This window comes from Lagenorhynchus albirostris, chromosome 6 (assembly GCF_949774975.1).
Source record: "Lagenorhynchus albirostris chromosome 6, mLagAlb1.1, whole genome shotgun sequence".
Lineage (NCBI taxonomy): Eukaryota > Metazoa > Chordata > Mammalia > Artiodactyla > Delphinidae > Lagenorhynchus > Lagenorhynchus albirostris.
Genome location: NC_083100.1, coordinates 67,903,639 through 67,923,896, shown reverse-complemented (window position 1 = coordinate 67,923,896; position 20,258 = coordinate 67,903,639). Strand labels below are relative to the sequence as shown.

Genomic DNA, 20,258 nt, shown 5'->3' with positions numbered 1-20,258 from the left:
AAAAGGAACCCATCCCTTTCTAAGTATTAATTTCCTCTTTTATATAATTGTGATATTCCTTCCATACTTAAATTACAAGCTTCTGATGGTGAAGAGGTGAGATAATCAGCAGCCATTAAAGTTGGAAGATTCTAATTTTACTAGTAAAAAATGTAAAAACAAAAAAAATCTATGTAAGCAAGTAAAATAAATTTGCCACATACAAATGAGGTATTGCTCTTACAGTCAAACTTTGGGACAGATTAGATTTTAAACAGGGAATCCACAAGCTAAATTAAGAAAAAAAAAGAATAGTTTGAGATGAAAGGGATGCCAAGGAACACACTGAACACCTGTGCAATCATTCAGTGCTTTTTAAAAAAAAATTTATTTATTTATTTATTTTTGGCTGTGTTGGGTCTTCGTTGCTGCACGCGGGCTTTCTCTAGTTGTGGCGAGTGGGGGCTACTCTTCATTGTGATGCACATGCTTCTCATTGCAGTGACTTCTCTGTTGCAGAGCACAGATTCTAGGCACACGGGCTTCAGTAGTTAAGGCTCACAGGCTCAGTAGTTGTGGCCTGTGGGCTCTAGGGTGCAGGCTCAGTATCTATGGTGCACGGGCTTTGTTGCTCCGCAGCATGTGGGATCTTCACAGACCAGGGCTCGAACGCGTGTCCCCTGCATTGGCAGGTGGATTCTTAACCACTGCACCACCAGGGAAGCCCGCATTCAGTGCTTTTTACAATAAGGTAGATATTACATATATAAGGAAGTGTTTTATTACTATTATTTTTGACACCAGAATAGTCAAATATTTTCCTGTATCTTTTATAGGGCACCTCACAGTGCCTGGACTATTGCAAGTGCTCAATAAATCTCTGCTAATTTGACAAACCCTCTCTCATTTTTAGTGATTATCTCTTTTGACAGAAGCAATTCAATATGAATTTCTAGAGCCTACAGTTAATGAGCTAGCAGCCTGGAGCCACAGGGGTTAAAGAGCATGTGTCTGAGTCAGAAGGACTTGGGCTTGAATGAAGCTCCTATTAGAGCTGTGTGATGCAGACAAAGTACACAATGTCTTTGATCCTCAGTTTCCTCATCTGTAAAATGGGGGGCATGATACCTATAGCACAGTGGTTTTGTATGAATTAAACTGGATAAAGCATTTAAAGTGTTCAGTGCAGTGCAGGCACACAAAAATTGCCCGCTAAAGCGTAGCTATTATTATTCATTGTGGTAGTGGTAGTGTCATGATATTTCCTCCCTCTGTCCTTCCCTCTTCTCTGCCTTCTCTCCTTTCTTCCTTTTCCCCTTTCTTCTTTCTCTCCTAACCACAAATAGAAGGGGATGTCCCATAATGGAATTACCGTTATAAAATGCCTCAATTACTATAATGTTCTTGTACAGTCATGCTCTGATAATACTGAGTGCTGTCACTGAAAATGCTGAAGGAAAATTTTAAAGGTAAGGTCTTGAAAATTTGGATTTTTCTATCATCCTCCCTAGCCCTATGCCTTAGTAACCATCTGTATTTCTCTTAATCCATTTGTGGCCCAATAGGTTGCTCTTCCTTTTTACTTTAACAAGTCTCTATCTGTAGAGATTCCACAGTTGTTGTGACAACAGTTGGAGTGGATCACTGCCTTGCAAAGAACCATCACCTGAATCATCTCACTCCCAGGTAATAACCAGAGAGAGCTAGTCTCACTTCCTTATCCTTGTTTCTCCTTAAACTTAAGAAGAAATTAAAATTGAAAATATATTGTATTGGGTTTCCCTGGTGGCGCAGTGGTTGAGAGTCCGCCTGCCAATGCAGGGGACACAGGTTCGTGCCCCAGTCTGGGAAGATCCCACATGCCGCGGAGCAGCTGGGCCCATGAGCCATGGCCGCTAAGCCTGCACGTCCGGAGCCTGTGCTCCGCAATGGGAGAGGCCACAACAGTGAGAGGCCCGCGTACCGCAAAATAAATAAATAAATAAATAAATAAATATATATATATATATATATATATATATATATATACTGTATTAGTTTTCTTGGGCTACTGTACCACAGTATCACAAACTGGGGTGGCTTAAAACAACAGAAATGTATTGCCTCATAGTTCTAGAAGCTAGAAGTCCAAAATCAAGGGGTTCGCAGGGCCATAGTTCCACTGACACCTGTAGGAGAGAATCCTTCCTTGTCTTTTTTAGCTTCTGGTGTTTGGTGGTAATTCTTCATTTTCCTTGGCTTGTAGATTCATCACTCCCTCTCTGCCTCTGTCATAATGAGGCCATCTTCTTCCTGTGTGTCTCTTCTTCTCTTTATTAGGATAGTAGTCACATTGGACTAAGGGCCTAGCATACTCTAGTATGACCTTAGCTTAACTCAATGAATTATATTTGCAACAACTCTATTTCCAAATGAGGCTGCATTCTCAGGTACTGGGGTTAGGACTTCAACGTATCTTTTAGGGGGACACAATTTATTCCATAATATATATTACAATGCTTAAGCTAAGTAAAATAAATTTTCAAGTAATTCTAGTAAAAGTCAGAATAAATCTGATGGTGTTGTCAAGAACAGGGAAGAAAGAAAGAATTAGAAAGGATTAGATTGGCCAACAGATATTTACTGAGCACTTAATGTGTGCAACCATGTAGAATACTCTTTAAGCATCCGATAATCTACTTATCTTCAAGGACTTCACAATTGAATTCAAGGATTTTGGATACTACACGTGTTTAGAAGCAAACAGAAAACATTTCCTTACCTTAAAACATAGTCAACAACCAAGAAATGAGTAAAAATACCTCTGTGCCAAACCAGCCCAAAGTGAGGTTTCCAAGTCTGCACTGTATGCATGTGGTTTCCTTGTAGAAAAGTAGTTTAGTAGCCTATTAACTCCTATGCAACATATAATTGTAGCAATCATATCCATTTGATTTTCCTGTCTACCACAGACTAGTCAGGCATATTGAAAGCAGTGAGAATAACAACTGAAAACCTGACAATAAAAGAAAGTATATGAAGGAAAAAGAGAACTAATAGGAGAACTGAAATTTTGCTACTTTCTGAAATCATGTAGTGTAGAGACAATCCGATATGCTTTGTCAGGCTTTGTGAACCTTATTCCTTACAATACAATAATTGGTGTTCAATATAATGATCCCAAGATATGGAGAAGCATTTAGATTCTGACCAATATGTTATATTTAATAAGGCAGACACATTTGTAACATATTTTAGAGTTTGTTCCAAAATTGTTAAAAAATATTAAATGATAAAACCAAACTATTTACAGAACTTAATCTACAATGACAGAGCCCAAGAGTGTTTTTGGCAGGTTTTACTTAAGTGCAAATGAGTGGCAGATACATGTTTAGAATTTCAGTCAGAGGAGGGAGATAAAAATGCTGTGTTGGAATGGTCATAGATAATGTCCAGAAATTGGCCCCTCGTTAGCACTTAGAAACACAGCTGGGTTTACTGTACTCCAGAGTTGTATGAATCTAGTGAAATAGGCTCTAGCACTTTTCCCATCAAGAGTGGTCCGTATGGGAAGCCCACAGTCATAGATGACCCTGTACACTTCAGAGCCTAGCATGATTCAGGAACTGACTAGGCAGTTCAGTTTTCCTCTTGGTTAGATTGTAGACTTTCCAGGAGAGGCATTACAAACTCAAATACCTTCAGGGATCTAGCAGGCAATATAAATGAATTAAGTGTGACGGGTATGAGATATTATTTGGAAGCAAATTTGGACAGAACGTGCCCCTCTAAAAGCATTATCATTCATATTTTCTTTATAATCTGTGCCTTTAAAATTATCCAGCCTGGAACTGAATTCAGATCTAGAGCCTCCGGATCACATCTAGCATCAACCCATCCTGTTCCAGACCCAATATGACCTTGGTTTCTTACGGCTCAGGCCTGCTATCATTCTTTTCGCTCTGTTTTCACCCAATGGCCTTGGTATTCCGGAATTGAGAGAATATCCACTGGTCTAACATTTACCAAAGAATGTTTTTATGGACATTGGTCCTGTGAGATATTCCTAAAAAAACAGGATATTGTTATCAAATAATTATGGGAAATAACACATACTATACCCCCTTTCAAATGATCACTATACACATTCACATATTAACAGCTCTGAGACGACTTTTAGTAAAGAAAATGGATAATTCAATGTTTAATTCAAAGCTAACCACACTTAGTTTGTTACTGAACTTCCCTTCTCCTTTATAATTACATCATGAAGAGCTAATGTTCCATGGAGCACACTCTGGAAAACACTGAGACATGACCTCTTATAGAACTCTATATTAAATTGTATAAGTGAGAAAAGCAGAACTAATTCTTGAACATGCAAAGAGTTTATATAATCTTGTTTAGAATTTCCATACGGGGAGGAAACATCCATCAATGATGTCCCACTTTGTCCCTCCAATAAATGCTAGGGAAAATCTTTGGCCCTTTTCTCCACCCAATTATTTGCTTCACCCCAGAGGCAAGAGTAACTTCCCTGGTTTGGCCATGTCTTGGTTATTAGGGTGTGAGCTTACTCTTACCCTCAAATCTGGAAACAGGCTATTATTTTCTTTCTCTCCCTTAGACCACTAGCCTGTAAGCGACAGGGTATCTCCCTTTCCTCCTCCTTTGGATCTTCAGAAGGGTAGGACTTTTGCCCTTGGCAGGAGGGAAGTTCTGCCTTCTTCTCTAGTCCAGTTTTACTAGGCAGGTCCCTACATTAGACAACACAGCTGACCTGCCTCTGACTTCTGTGACTGAATTCTTTGTGTACATACTCAATTGGCCATTACCTGAAGGTGAAAAGGGACCAGTGGCAGGATTCAGACAACAAACCCACTCACAGCCTTCAACATTATGCACAGAATAAAAAATCAACTCTACTAACCCATTGCCCAGGTCATTAACATGAGCAGCAGAAACTCTTTGTGCTCTGCTGACCATTGTGGACTGAGAGAGAGACAATGGCATTTACCAGAGAGACCACTTATTGTTTTAGGTTCCTTTTTTTTTCTTTTCTTTCTTTCTTTCTTTTTTTTTAAAAACCATAACCTTCAGAAATCAGTTAGAAAAGACCTTTTGCATCTCAGGCTATAATTTTTTTGAAGAAATGATGTAATAGGCTGCTCTATTTCTAATCTTGAGAATATTTGGTTTTGGGCGTATTTCAAATGTTGATGTTAGACTGATATGAAAATGCCTGTTCGTGCTCAAAATCCAGGACAAAGGTTATTTCCACCAAGCTCAATAGAAAGTAATAAATAATTCTGAAATATTGTCTTAAAATAAGAATATAAAATATTATAACTTGTCAAGCCTTCAAGTCTATGTTTGCTTATTATTGCCAACCCAGCAGGTATAACAAAGGCTCCTGCCTCTGCCCTGACATTTCATCTGCCAGGAGAGGTCCACCTCTGCTCACCAAGCCTTGTTTATCAAAGTTTCAGCCATTCTTTCAAAACCTCTTATTCCATGCCAGATGCATCTTAATTGTACTAATTCTCTCTGCTATATCGATATGTCAATAAGGATTCTCCATCTTGCCCACTGTATTTGCAATATCTGGGACTGTGATAAATAATGCATTCCTGATGATACATTGAGGCTATTTGTATGAAAGCACTACTAAAGCTAATATAGCTACAAGAAAAAAACCATCATTAATCTGAATTCATAGGACCTCTTGCGAGGGTTTATTTCTGCAAAAATAATAGTGTCTTGAGGGTTGGTCTAGAATGAAAGGAAAATACAGGCTATTTATATCTGCCTCACTACTTCACAGATGCGTTGAAGTGAAATGCAAAACTCTTGTGGACTTGGTAGTGACTTTAAATCCCATCCCTGTATTCTTTCCATTGGTAGAAGAAAAAATTGGGTATATGAGCTATATCATCCTATAGTCACATATTCTATTCATAGCTAAAAACCCATTAGCTCAGTTACAAAGTTTAATAACAACCTGTATCACACATTGCTGTTGCAACAAATGACATTATATAAATGTAGATTTTTATCTTTTCCTTTGAGTTTTCATTGTTAAAATAACTGACATAAAATCAGGATAACTGAGTTAGGTTTTATTGCTAGAAAGGAAAGAAAATACAGTAAGAGTTTGAGTGTATGGTTATCCTTCAACCTGTGTGTACACAGTGGAAGTTTATGTCCTATGCCACCTCTCAGAAGCAGGGGTCTTGTGCTTAGGAAGACTGTCAGAAGCTTCACTGGATGCCTTTTTCACCTGCTAAGATGATTTCTTGATCCAAAATGTGATTAAACAGTAATGTTTTATAAAGCTTTTTGTTGTTGTTGTTTGCGGTACGCGGGCCTCTCACTGTTGTGGCCTCTCCCGTTGCAGAGCACACGCTCCAGACGCGCAGGCTCAGCGGCCATGGCTCACGGGCCCAGCCGCTCCACGGCATGTGGGATCTTCCCGGACCGGGGCACGAACCCGTGTCCCCTGGATCGGCAGGCAGACTCTCAACCACTGTGCCACCAGGGAAGCCAGGGAAGCCCCTCCTATAAAGCTTTTAAAATACAATAAAGCAGCTACACTCTAAAAGCAAAGAACATCATCTTTAGAGCATCTCACTTTAAATAATATTTTGTTAAGGATTGTCCCACTTAACCAGAGTGCATCAAAGCTTATGCCTCTCGAGTGTGCTGACACTGTGCTCAGGAAATTTTGGTTTGATTCCCAGTGCTGGCAGACAAATTGTGGATCATAAATCCTGGTATATGGCAATGGTTTTCTAGATCAACAGGAGACACTCTAGACAAGAAACAGAGAAACAGGAGAGGGGGTAGATTCACCTCTCTGTAGTCCACAAAGCTTTCTGATGCCCTTACAAGGATTTTGAGTGCATTTCTGCCAGTATCAGCAATGGTGAAGTTCACCTTCACTAAAATCTAATTCCAGCACTAACTGGCAGGCCAGCACTAGTGAAAATAACATTCTGGTTTCCTCCATGACCCCAGTCCCGACATGATAACGGGAGCCCTCAACAACTTATTTCTAGCTTGGAATTCTTGATGGTTTATTTAGTTTGACTGCCTGTCGGAGATTGCTATTATGAATACAGTTGCTAGGGAAGGGCTGCCATCGTGCTGTTTGGCTTTTAAAGGGGTCAGGATTTTGCAACATCTCAAATAACACTTATGGCTTAATGTCTGCAAACAATGCAGCATTTAACATTTACTATGCATGAAGAGGATCATAGTTCATCATTTATTATTCAAAAATTATGTAAAATATTTTTATGATGGAATATGAAGAATGTGTTCAAAATATTCATGTATATAAACAGCACATAATAAATGTACCTTAAAACATCAATATGTAATCAAAGCGGTATCTGGAGTTGTGCAACATGGAGCCAAATTTTAAATATTTCAAAATTCAGACTTTTAATCACATATCTTTCAAGTGGATGAGACTGAGTTCTGGTACTCTTCAGGGAAGTGAACATTTAATTCCCTTTCCAAGGAGACTATCATTTTTATGGTAGAGAAAGGCTAGGTTCATCATAATTTAACCATACAAATTTCTCAATTCAAAAATTGATTGCCGGGCTTCCCTGGTGGCGCAGTGGTTGGGAGTCCGCCTGCCGATCCAGGGGACACGGGTTCGTGCCCCGGTCCGGGAAGATCCCACATGCCGCGGAGCGGCTGGGCCCGTGAGCCATGGCCGCTGAGCCTGCGTGTCTGGAGCCTGTGCTCCGCAACGGGAGAGGCCACGGCAGTGAGAGGCCCGCGTACCGCAAAAAAAAAAAAAAAAAAAATTGACTGCCTGCTCCATCTTCCCATCATACTTGTTTCAAAGACATGTTTTGGTTTCCTGTAAAAGAAGGCGATTGTGAATATTGGTTCTTGGAAACTGGCAAGAATGGAAAACATTGTAGTCCAAGTGAAGATGGTGTGAGCACTGTGGCTGATGTGATTTGTTGTCCTCATTTGTGATTCAAGTCCCAGAACTTGTCTCAAACAGGAGGGTAGATTTCAATAAAATGTTAAATCCAAATGACTTGAGTGAGAGAATAAGAATGGATCCAATAAAATTTTTCTATTAACAAGATAATATAAATAATACAAACCTTTAGCTACTGATTTCATAGTAAGACGTCTATTTTGTTAAAACAGTGACTTCAATGATTTTAAATGCCACACATTTGAGAGGCAGCCTCCAAAGAACTATCCAGAGTCTTGAATCCCTTTACAGATTTGATCCATTTGTTTTGGAAATAAATCATTTCCAAATTATTATTTTAATTATGTATGACACAATAGTACATCCTGCAAAAGTGATAAATTCTTTATAATATTTAAACTCATTATAGCTCACATTAAGTCTTTCTAGGAGGGGGTGACAATCTAGCTTCATAGGAGAATCACAAAGATTCTAAGTTAATGAAGTAAGTCTCTTTCCCTCCTTTATTTGCCTTTTCTCCTCTCTAGCTGTTTTTTGTCTTCATTTCTTGTTGTCCTTATTGTTTACTTATGTTAGCACTGTACATTTTAAAATACTGATATGCTTAATAAATGTTTATTAAGTACCAATTATGTAGAAGCATGGTGCTAGGTGCTTTAAAAACGTTCTAATTAAAAATTTTACTTGCTCTAAATAACACAGTCAGCTAGAGGTAGATCAAGCATTGGAAATCAGATATTTGCATTATATCAACCCATAATACACGTGGCAATTTTATTCTATGAACATGATTTAAACTTCTACTTAAGTAGAACATTGCATGTTTTGAGTGAGGAGTTTTGTTTGCTCCCAAATTACATCTATAAGGTTTGAATTATTAGCTGCCATTGACTTTAATTAAACTCATTATGGCCTCACATGTCTGGCACTTGTTAAGGAGGGGAAAAAAAGTTTAAAAATGAGCCAAGTGACTTGATACACACTCTCTCAGCAAATAACCATAACAAGCCATGCTGGGCCACAACTCAGCTAGCAGTGTGCTACTTGACCCTCGCCAGTGTTTTCATGCTAAAAAAATGTGTGTTCATCTTCCTTATTCTTCAATAAAGGATGTACTCCATTCAAGTGAATGCCTTCAGTGATTTGGTTTGAATGGAAGTGCAGGCACAAAATTATTTTCTTATTATTTCCTTTATGCAGGATAGGCACTCAACTAAACAATACTAGCTAATAGGGTCCTTCTTGGTCCATGTCACCAGAATATCCAAACATTCATTTAGGAAAGGAAAATATCAGCCATACAGATGCTCTAGTGGCAGGGTGCCACACACCTCTATGTCTGGAGTCATCCAGATGGCTGACTAAATGGCTTGGATTCATGTGGGTGTTCCTCACTGTACAGACAATGCTTCTGGGACAATTAAAAGAAAAAAAAATTACTCATGTTCAAACTCTTTAATGAACTACATTGCAGGGCATTTTTTTTTAAATTAAAAAATGTACTTATGTATTTTTCATTTAGTGTTTCAGTTTCATTACTTCAAAAATGCTAGAACAGAGGCCTAGAAAGGTGAAAGAATTACCCCAAATCACCTACACTCACTAGGAAGTGACAGAACATTACCTTGAACCCAGATGACTTGCAATTAAAAGCTCTTTTTACCACACCCCGCTACCTATATGAATACCGTAAGCATCCGATTACCTGTTTGCCTGTCAAAATATCACCTACACACTCCAGGAGTCCCCAAACCCTTCTCATTTGCCAAGGTGGACTAGGGAGAGGGGGAGGCACCATCTAATTATATATCGATTTATAGTTTTCAAAGCACATTTACGCAAAGAAATCTCACTCAATTGTTTATTCCTCCATGTATTTATTCAACTTATCATTGAGACCTTTTCTACCAGTGTCCTGATCTCCTATCCCCATTAGATAGCTATACTGTTCCTTCTCCCCTCTCCTATTCCATTCATCAAATCTCAGCTCTTATGATTCTAGCTTGTTCTATGAGGTGTAGGTGATTTTTTCCTCAGTCTTTCATATGTCTTTAATTTTCTCCAAGGCCTAAATGGAAAAATGAGAAATGTGATGAGGTGAGGGCAGGTTGTAGAAACAAATAGGTTAGGATAATGATCATCAGTTCCATGGGGCAGGAACCAAAAAGTGGGGCTTCCCTGGTGGCGCAGTGGTTGAGGGTCCGCCTGCCAATGCAGGGGACACGGGTCCGTGCCCCAGTCCGGGAGGATCCCACATGCCGCGGAGCGGCTGGGCCCATGAGCCATGGCCGCTGAGCCTGCGCGTCCGGAGCCTGTGCTCCGCAGCGGGAGAGGCCACGACGGTGGGAGGCCCGCGTACCGAAAAAAAAAAAAAAAAAAAGGATTATGTGTTTAGTGACTCAAGGGGTGTATGTAGGATCACAAGTTTGCATTAAGTTCTGCAGTGACCAGAAGGGAAAGAAATAGTGGTGAGGAATAGTAGTAATGCAGAGTCGATAGTTCTTAAAGGAAAAAAGTGTGTGTGTGTGTGTGTGTGTGTGTGTGTGTGTGTGTGTGTAGGAACAGACTAAAAGTAGAAAAGCTATATTAATGGTGACTGAAAAAGAGGATGACAGCGGAGACGGCAAGAAGGAAACTCTTGGCCAAAGTCTTACCATTCCAGCCCCTGCAGAGAATCCTACAGTAGCTGCAGCTAAGAGGAATTCCCTTCTCACTGCCTGTGGTGAGCATGTATTACCAAAGTCCCAACTTGGAATTTTGAATGTATTTTCCCATAGAATATTATTGAAAGTTGTTGAATTCTTCAGTTCTGTTTATATAATACATCCGGTAAATGATAAATTATATTCGCATTGTTTCCTTGGGAATATGTCCTTTGAATTCTTAATAGCAGATTAACAAATTGTCTTTTAGAGCACAAACCGTTCTTAAAAGGGAGAGGGCCTACATTAGATTACAGTGACATCTCTAATTGTAGTGTATAGACATCTTGAGTCACTGTTCAATTAAACACGAACATCATGGAATAAAACATCAGCAGGGATTTAACCATTAAGGAAAAGTTGATATTTAACATGATGATACAAGGCTTTGAAAAAAATGGACTTTGTTTCTTTAGTACATAAGAGGATAAACAGAAAGTAACATTTGTTAAATGTTTATAGCTACTAGGCTCTATGCTAAATGCTTTATATTAGCTCAGTTAATTTTCATAGCAATCAAATGAAATGGTCATTATTATCCCCATTTACAGGTGAGAGAACTGAGTCTCAGAAAGGTTAAGAGATTTGTAAAGGTTGAAATAAGAATTCCTTCTTGAATTGTGTTTGTTTATTTGTTCACTATGTAGAGTGGAGTGATTTGATAGCCTGTTTATTGTTATAGCTCCTTCCTTCCTAGGTCTTTCTCTTGACCAAATCAACCACAGAAGAATCAACTGGACTTTCCAATTTTTCCAGTCCAGTGTCAATCGTGAGTTAGATTACCAATAAAGTCAACTCAATATTTTCATTAAATTATCTGATATAGCCAAATATTTAGAACAAAATTATTGAGAAATTTTTATTTTAGCATAGTTTACTGCATCCAACTTCATAAGAAAAGTAAAAACTAAAATAATCCAGACTTTTTCACATTTTGTTCTAACATTTGGTCACATTTAGACATAATCTGTATATGATACTCCATTGAGAACAAAATAAGAAGAATATACCACGTAATCAGGCAAAATGAGACATTTCATTTTACGTAAAAAATTCAGAGCGGTCTAATATTCCTCACATAAATGAGAAAATTTATCATACTTTACACTTGTTCTGGTCATCGGCACACCTGGAATAACTGCTAAATGCCAGACTAGTCACTGTAGTCTGAACTATTATAAATCAATGCATTTGGAATAAGGTGCTGTTAATGCTAAATTTAAATTGAATTTTGTTTCCATATAATCTATATCAATGATTTTGGGGGCTAATATTGGCCGGTGTTTGAATATTTACTTTGAGCACTGGGTATTCAATGGTACAGAGAAAAGACATTTATTCCATCTTTAAACGGCATTCCTATGCTTGTACCAGTTACCATTTCAATAATGCAGAAAAAATTCATTATCAGGAATAAGATAAAACTTGGGGAGTTATTTTGTTTATCATATGGTAAATTTAAAATGTCCTTAAGTTTATATCCTGTTGCAAATTCTCAGGAACTATATATAGCAAATGTGATTTGGCTCAAGGGAAAAGGAGAAGCGGGAAGTTAAAGAGCATATTAGACCGGAAAGTTCAATAACACCAAGATCTATTAGGAAACCTTAAACAGGTCACACTGGGCCAAAAAAATATATAAAGGTACAAGCAAAAAAAAGTCAGGCCTATATAATGTCCACCAGCAGATCTCTTGCAGGACCACATATGGATTACCATGTCTCGATGTCATGAGTAAGTTCCCAACCCTGAAATTCCATACACCCTTTTCCTCATCCTCTTCATTTCCCTGGCCTTGATATATTTCCCCCACTGTCCTCTCCAATACCCCCTTTCCTCTACCCACTTAATAGTTCAGAAAGTTTCTTGGTTTCAAGATTAAGGTCAGAAAAAAAGGGGTTATTTCAACGCAAGGCTTTTATATATTTTTCAAGATAGGAGCTCCAAAAGCACCATCTAAAATCAAGCAACTGGAGGGAATTCCCTGGAAGTCCAATGGTTAGGACTCCATGCTTTCACTGCTGAGGGTGTGGGTTCAATCCCTGGTCGGGGAATTAAGATCCCACAAGCCACACAGCATGGCCAAAAAAAATTAAAAAATAAATAAAAATAAAAATAAAATCAAGCAACTGGAAATGGAATCTTAGATGCATCAATAGAACAAATATAGCCTCTATCATTTTATGGATGAATCAAATATCTCCCCTCAGTAGTCTAATCAAAGACTTTGTGTGTGGGGGCTCTCCCACACATTTGCCATCTAGTTTGAAAATGAGTCAACTGGAGGATGCATTTAGTGTGTCCTTATGAAGAAAATGTTCTTGCTTAAGAGAAGAACTAAGCAACAAGAAAACTAATGTTTATTCACTCATCATTCAATAGTTTGTCTATCAGGTTTTCTGATATGTGACAATTTTTCTCTCATTTGCAAAGGGCTATGCTACTCATTCCACAACATGTTCATTGTTCATATCTTTTCCATCAGAGAATCTAAGATTTATATGGTGTTTTACCTTATTTCTAAGTTTTTAGTAGAAATCAGAAATATATCAAGTTACAAATCTTCTGAAGCCTAAAAAACAGATGAGATGCTTTTTCTCTTTCTACTATTTTTTGTCAAATCACTCTAATTTAGTGTTGACCACAAGGCTTCTATGGATTTGTTTATTCTTTCCATCTGTACTAGTCCTTTTTTGTAACCAAGAGGATGGGATATGCCACCATATTGTAGGTGTCATTCCTGAAAATAATGACTTATTGGTACATCTGACAATGATGTTACAAGGCTTGAAACAGAAGTCAATTCCATTGAAAACAGACTGATTACTTCAGATGTCACCTCTCAGTATATGGAACCCTAGTTATTGTATTAGAAAAGTTTAAAAACAAACAGGAAAAAAGAAGAGGTAAAGCATCTCTGTATTGATCTATATAGCACCTGTATTAATGACCATACTAGTGACCTAATATGTACGTTTTGTTGCTCTCAGATATGTTTTTTCGCGGGCCTCTCACTGTTGTGGCCTCTCCCGTTGTGGAGCACAGCCTCCGGACGCGCAGGCTCAGCAGCCATGGCTCACGGGCCCAGCTGCTCCGCGGCATGTGGGATCTTCCCGGACCAGGGCACGAACCCGAGTTCCCTGCATCAGCAGGCGGACTCAACCACTACGCCACCAGGGAAGCCCCAGATATGTTTTTTTTAAGACTGACTTGCTTTAAAATTTACTTAGAAAGTTTCAAATGGGATAATCTTTGAAATCCTATGACATACTCCTTTTACAATAATTGAAATTCTTGTATCCTAGGATTTTTTCTCATTCTTTGGAATTGACTGAACTTCCAGGCCTCAACAATTTAAGTAAATCCTTTTATTTTAATTTTGATAAATCCTTCATATTTTGAACACTGTCATCCGTTATGGTGTAAGAGGGTGGTATTTACATGAGAATACCACTTATCATTAGCATTCATACACCTTACTCTTCATCAGGGGCAGATGCATATTTATCTTTTTTCTTTTGGTGTATGTGTTTAATTTTATTCAATGATGTATCAAAATATTTGGTTTGCAGTAAGTATACTTAACAAAAACTCTCTTTAGCCCTTTTGTTCACCACTGGTTGAAATTTGATATGGCTGGCAAGTCAAAAGAAGGAGGAAGAAGGGAACTAACATTTACTGACCATTTACTCCATGCTGGGTCCTTTCCACACAATGTCTCACTTAATCTTCACATGCTATCATGATGATATTATTTCCTCAGTTTTGGAAATCACAGGCACAGACAGGTTAAGAAGCTTACCCAAGGCATTCCAACTAGCATTTTCAGAGTCAAGTTTGCCCGTTTCTTTTTCCCATGTGTGTCTTTCTATATAACACACTGCATTTATTTCCAAAGGGTCTGTTGTTTTCTGACTCATGAACCTTTATGGTTTGAGTATACAATTACTTATTCTGATTAAATTCTTACCATTTAACTCCTCTCTCTCACTGTCCAAGTTAGGCAATCTCAGACTTTCCTATACTTACTTTATACTTAAATTTGTATTTAGAATGTTGTGATTTTGATATCTTAAGATACTGAAAATATCATTGTCCTATGTATATTTCATGCTGAACTGGCTAGATGCTTATGATATCACTTAAAAGTATGGATTTTAGAATCATAGTGTTGGAAAGGACCTTAGAAATAACCCCAACCTCCAAGTCTATGTTCAACATTACACCCAGGTTGAGCCTTTTTTTTTTTTTTTTTTTTTTTTTTTTTTTTCAGTACGCGGGCCTCTCACTGTTGTGGCCTCTCCCGTTGCGGAGCACAGGCTCCGGATGCGCAGGCTCAGCGGCCATGGCTCACGGGCCCAGCCGCTCCGCGGCATGTGGGATCTTCCCGGACCGGGGCACGAACCCGTGTCCCCTGCATTGGCAGGCGGACTCTCAACCACTGCGCCACCAGGGAAGCCCCGGGTTGAGCCTTTTAAAACTTGTTAGATGACGTCACTCTTGCTCAAATGTCCCAAGAGGCATCCCATTTCTCTCAGAGGTGGGTCCAAGGACCTCGCCTCAAAGGATCTACAAATCCCTGCCTTACCTGCTCCTGACCCCTGCTCCCTGACCACTCTGGCCTCCTGCTCTTTCTTGAACAAGCCAGACATGTTCCCACCCTATGGTCTCTGCATCAGCTGTTTCCTTTGCATGAAGCACCGTTTCCCCCAGATACCTGTATGGCTCATTCCTTCTCTCTTTCAGCTCAAACGTGACCACTTTACTTGCAACTGCATGTCCTCACCCCTCAGTTGCCCTGCCTCCTATATGCTTTTCTCCTCTCCATTGTACTCTATACACCCAACATACTGTATATTTATTTATTTACTTCCCTGTCTCCTCCCAGTAAATTGTCAGCTCCATGAGAACAGAAAATTGCGTCTCTTTTTTTCCCACTGAGCTCTTGCCAGCATCTGGGACAGTGCCTGACACGTGGTTAGTAGTCAATAGATATTTGTTAAATGAATAAATAAATGTACATTTCAACAGATACTACCCACAGGGAACATTACATTGAGTTTCATTGAAGAGTCATAGGAAAATAAGAAAAAAAGTAATCTCCATATTCCAAGCATGTTAGTGTGAAAGGGCAAAGACAAATTTAATCCAAGGCAGCCATGGATGGAAAAGTGAACTTGTTCCTATTAAATAAGACTCTTGAGCAAGACAATGTTGTTCTAAAAGATTCTAGTACATAAGTTCTGACATACGATGTTCCATGGGTGGGGAACATATATAAACTCCACACAATCCATACAAGTCTTTGTGGCTTACATTAGTTGGTTTTTCTTCAGTCTAATAATACTCTGAAGGAAAAGTAAAATGTGTAAGCATCCATGAAGAAAACTTGGACCAACCCTCTTTTATCTATCTGGTTGAAAGAACTGACCATAATAAACCCCTTCTATTCAACCTTCTCCTGATCTCATCACTGTCTAATGAGAAATGAAGTTTTGGTTCTACTGATTGGGTTTGGAGTGAGATGGGAAGAAAGGAGGTAGTTTTAATTAAAAATGAAATAACACTGTATTTACATTCTTTGTGCCCATGTGAGATATGTCTCTCCATGGCTCCTGAACTTTCTTTTGTAAATAGTTTCACAGAACAAATTCTGTTCATGTGTTTCAAAGAAAGCTAAGTTGTATATACATTTCTTAATATCACTAATTTCTTTTACTGGGGAGTAGACTGGAAGTAGTTGTCAAAATACTTTTACTTTTTATTTTGAATTGTGCAATTAAAATTTTTTTTAAAGAAACATAAACTCAATTTTTAGTTTATCAAAAGCTAATTTGGAAAAAATCTGTATGTCTGTTAAGGTATATTCTGCACATGTGACTAACAATGCTGGGGCCATTGAATTTGCTTACTAAATATTTGCTTGATTGAGTAAATAAGTTCATGAATGATTTTTTAGTTCCCAGAAACGAAGTAGGAAGGGAAGAAAATAAAACTGTTTCACGGAATTCTAAAAAAGACTCCAGCAACTGGAAAGAAAGAACATGGCCTTGGTAAAGTATCAGGAGAACAGGGAAAGCCTGGATTCCTTCCAGAGTCAGCCCAGGAATGCCAAAAGATCTGCAGGGAAAGAAGAGGGCAGAGTTCAGGCTTGAAGCCAGGAGGCCTGAGGCAAGATCAGAGCCCCAGCTGGGATGGTGGCCATAGGCAAGATCCTGGGCCTGCAGGTAAAGTTTGAAGGGCCAAAGCCAGGTTAAATATCAAGGACATATACCTACATATGAATTTATATCACACACATTTAAATGGATGTCTGTAGGATGACATGGGAGTGAGAATCCAGGGATAAAGGAATATTAATAAAATAAACTAAAACAAGAGTAGGGCTTCCCTGGTAGCGCAGTGGTTGAGAGTCCGTCTGCCGATGCAGGGGACACGGGTTTGTGCCCCGGTCCGGGAAGATCCCACATGCCGCGGAGCGGCTGGGCCCGTGAGCCATGGCCGCTGGGCCTGCGCGTCCGGAGCCTGTGCTCCACGACGGGAGAGGCCACAACAGTGAGAGGCCCGCGTACCGCAAAAAAAAAAAAAAAAAGAGTATCATTATAGGTTTTAATAATGATAACATGCCAAGAAGTGAAGAGTATGAAGGTCACAACTTTTGCACTTGAGGTCGAAAGAAAAAAAGAGTCAGAAAAATAAATGAGTTAACTAGAAACTAACATTTAGCTCAAAATGTTGATACAAATCTAGCTGAGAAGCCATTCTTTAATGTTGATATGAATGAAAAAACTTTTGAGGTTTCAGTTGTCTGTAGCTTGGGTCATCACTGTGATGCACCTGTCAAAGAAAAACTAACTCTGGCAGCATTAAAGGAAACATAATGACCAGAACAAAGAGAGTTATAGCGTACCTCTACTCATAAAATCACATCCTGGTGATGATAATCAGTTCTGGTTGCCAAAGTTTAAACTTTGGCTAAGTGGCCTACATTCAGCGAAGAAAACCATGTCATAGGAAAAAGCTTAACATAACTGATCAGGGTATGAAACGATTCACAACGCAGGTGTGCAAAAATAATAGCTAGCAAAAAACTGGCTTCTTAATCTTCTGTTATAACATAATGTCTGCCTTTCAGCCTCTGCTCTACTGAGTTGCCAGTCCAAAAAGGATACCTCCCAAGTTATTATTCAATTCTGGGGTCTTAGGCATTACCCTTGTATTGATGTTGGGGGCTACACATTTTTCAGTCATAGGTCCCACAGGTAACTGATGAGATAGTCATTGTTCACATGTACCTCTTTCAGCTTAGCTACACTTGGCTGCTTCTTTGCCATTTGGGGGCAGGGAAACCTGGGGTGAAGCTGACTCTTCCAGTGTTAAATGTAGTGCATGGCATCTGGGAAGTTACAAAGTATCTAATAAAAGAAGGAAAAACTTAAATTCAAAATATAATTGGAAATGCATAAGCTTGTTGCATGGGAGGTGATCAAAATATTGAGCTAAATTTTATTACCTTTTTAAAGAATCTTTTTCTTTAAGAAAATAAAACTATGTATCATCATAAACACAAGTAAGTGTAAAGCATACCCACAAAAACCATAATCTATTTTTAGGGAAAAAGAGTTTTGATGACTCATCAAATATTCAGGCCATGTTATAAGCAAGATAATGAAAACCTCAAAATAAAAATAAAACTCCACATAACAGAAATCATTTTATACCTGTAAAACATATTAACATCTTCGCTTTCTTCTCATTTTTAGCTTCAAAATAATCACAAATAATTCTTCTCCAAATTCTTTCAAATAACATACATGTGCTTATGATTCAATGCATTCCATTAAAATAATGTGAAAGAAATATGGACAAAGACATAAGCACACAATTGACAGTGAGTTGAAATTTTAAAATGACTAGAAATGGGGCTTCCCTGGTGGCGCAGTGGTTGGGAGTCCGCCTGCCAATGCAGGGGACACGGGTTCGTGCCCCGGTCCGGGAGGATCCCTCATGCCGCGGAGCGGCTGGGCCCATGAGCCATGGCCGCTGGGCCTGCGCGTCTGGAGCTTGTGCTCCGCAACGGGAGAGGCCACACAACAGTGAGAGGCCCGCGTGCCACAAAAGGAAAAAAAAAAAAAGACTAGAAATGATAAGATCAGTGTGTGGGAAAGGCTGTGGGTGAGGCACTGTGAATGGAGAAGTGCTGCACCTTTTACACCCCCAGCCCTCCCCCTCACCACCCCTATGAGCACGTGGGGCTGGCACACCCCGGGATCAAAGGATTTAACCCTGTCCTCTTACCCTGAGGCCCTCCATGTGACCTCAACCTGGTTTATGGTCCAACCGACATTGCCCCCCCATCCAAAGTCTCACAAGTTTTCCACTGTCCTTCTAGGCCAAGCCCCTGCCCCTGAGTTCCTCATGGCTGACCCTCTCTCCACCACCTGACCTCCAAAATAAAGTTCCAGCTTTTAATTTACCTGAGGCCTCAGGTCCAAAGAAAAAAATATGAACATCAGTTTGAGCTCACTTTTCTGTCCCACCCCACTCTGCAAGGAGTAGAGCTTACAGGGGCTTGCTGCTTTAGTAAAAAATTTGTAAATGGCCTCGATGTTTCACTTTTTAATATTAGATTTTGTTAGTTAATGGGAGCTGGAGAGTCAAAGAAAAGTAACTTGGGTGGTGACTGGGTGTCTGAGTATCATCTGCCATCTTCTCCAAAAGAAGTAGATAATGGTGGGTGTGGGAAGCTATGAATCTGAACATTGTTTTATAGCTTCTGAGCATTAAACAGATACTTCACCAGCTTTGCTACCGAAAGATATAAACTACCATAGTTTTTCTTCAATCTTGCATATAGTTTTATTTGCTACTATGAGAATTATGATTTCCTCCACCTACTTCTCATTAGAGTGGTACTAGTTTTCAGTAATGACTGTAAAATGCATTGCAGGGAACATGCAGCATTCATCACTCTGTCTCACTAAACTATTTTGATAAGCTGTGTAAAAAATATGAAATTAATAAAAAGGACATTTGAAAGTGTTAAAAAACATGAAAACCAGTCATGTGACTACTCTCTCTCATTTCTTCTCCTAAAATTTTCTCACAGAAAACTCATGTTCTTTCTTGTTTGCTAGGTTTTTCTTCTAGCCTTTTGCATCAGAGAGCTCTTGTGAGGAAGAAAGGCTAGAGGTTTGGGTGAGATGCGCTTTGAATAACTTTATTCTGATGACAAAGAGAATGCGTATAACATCAAACAAGACAAGATGAAGCATTATTTTTTATCTTTAAATTACTTTCCTAAATTCATTTATTCATTTGTCATCCAATAAATGTATACTGACCACCTACTGTGTGCCAGGCACTATTCTTCATATTGGGGATGAAACAGTGAAAAAAATCTACAATTCTTGCCCCGGTGAAGCTTACATCCCAGAGGGACAAAAATTACACACACACACAAAAAGTCAAATACGCGGTATTTAGATCTTAGCCATTGGGCATAATTTTTCTTAAATTTAGCCTTTTTAGTTATTATGCATAATTTTAGTATAACTCTCTACCTACAAACTTTTCCTCTCTGTCTGCCCTTTAATAATCTTGCCACTTAATTCTGTTTTATTCTATTCAAA

General features: G+C 39.0%; 1 long non-coding RNA gene across 1 annotated transcript; it reads left to right on the top strand.

Annotated features, from left to right (window-relative positions):
• The first annotated feature begins 1,284 nt into the window (after positions 1-1,284).
• On the top strand, positions 1,285-19,899 carry LOC132521800 (uncharacterized). Its single transcript, XR_009540962.1, has 3 exons — positions 1,285-1,448; positions 1,545-1,665; positions 19,764-19,899. It is a non-coding gene; the product is annotated as an uncharacterized LOC132521800 (long non-coding RNA).
• The last annotated feature ends 359 nt before the right edge of the window (positions 19,900-20,258 follow it).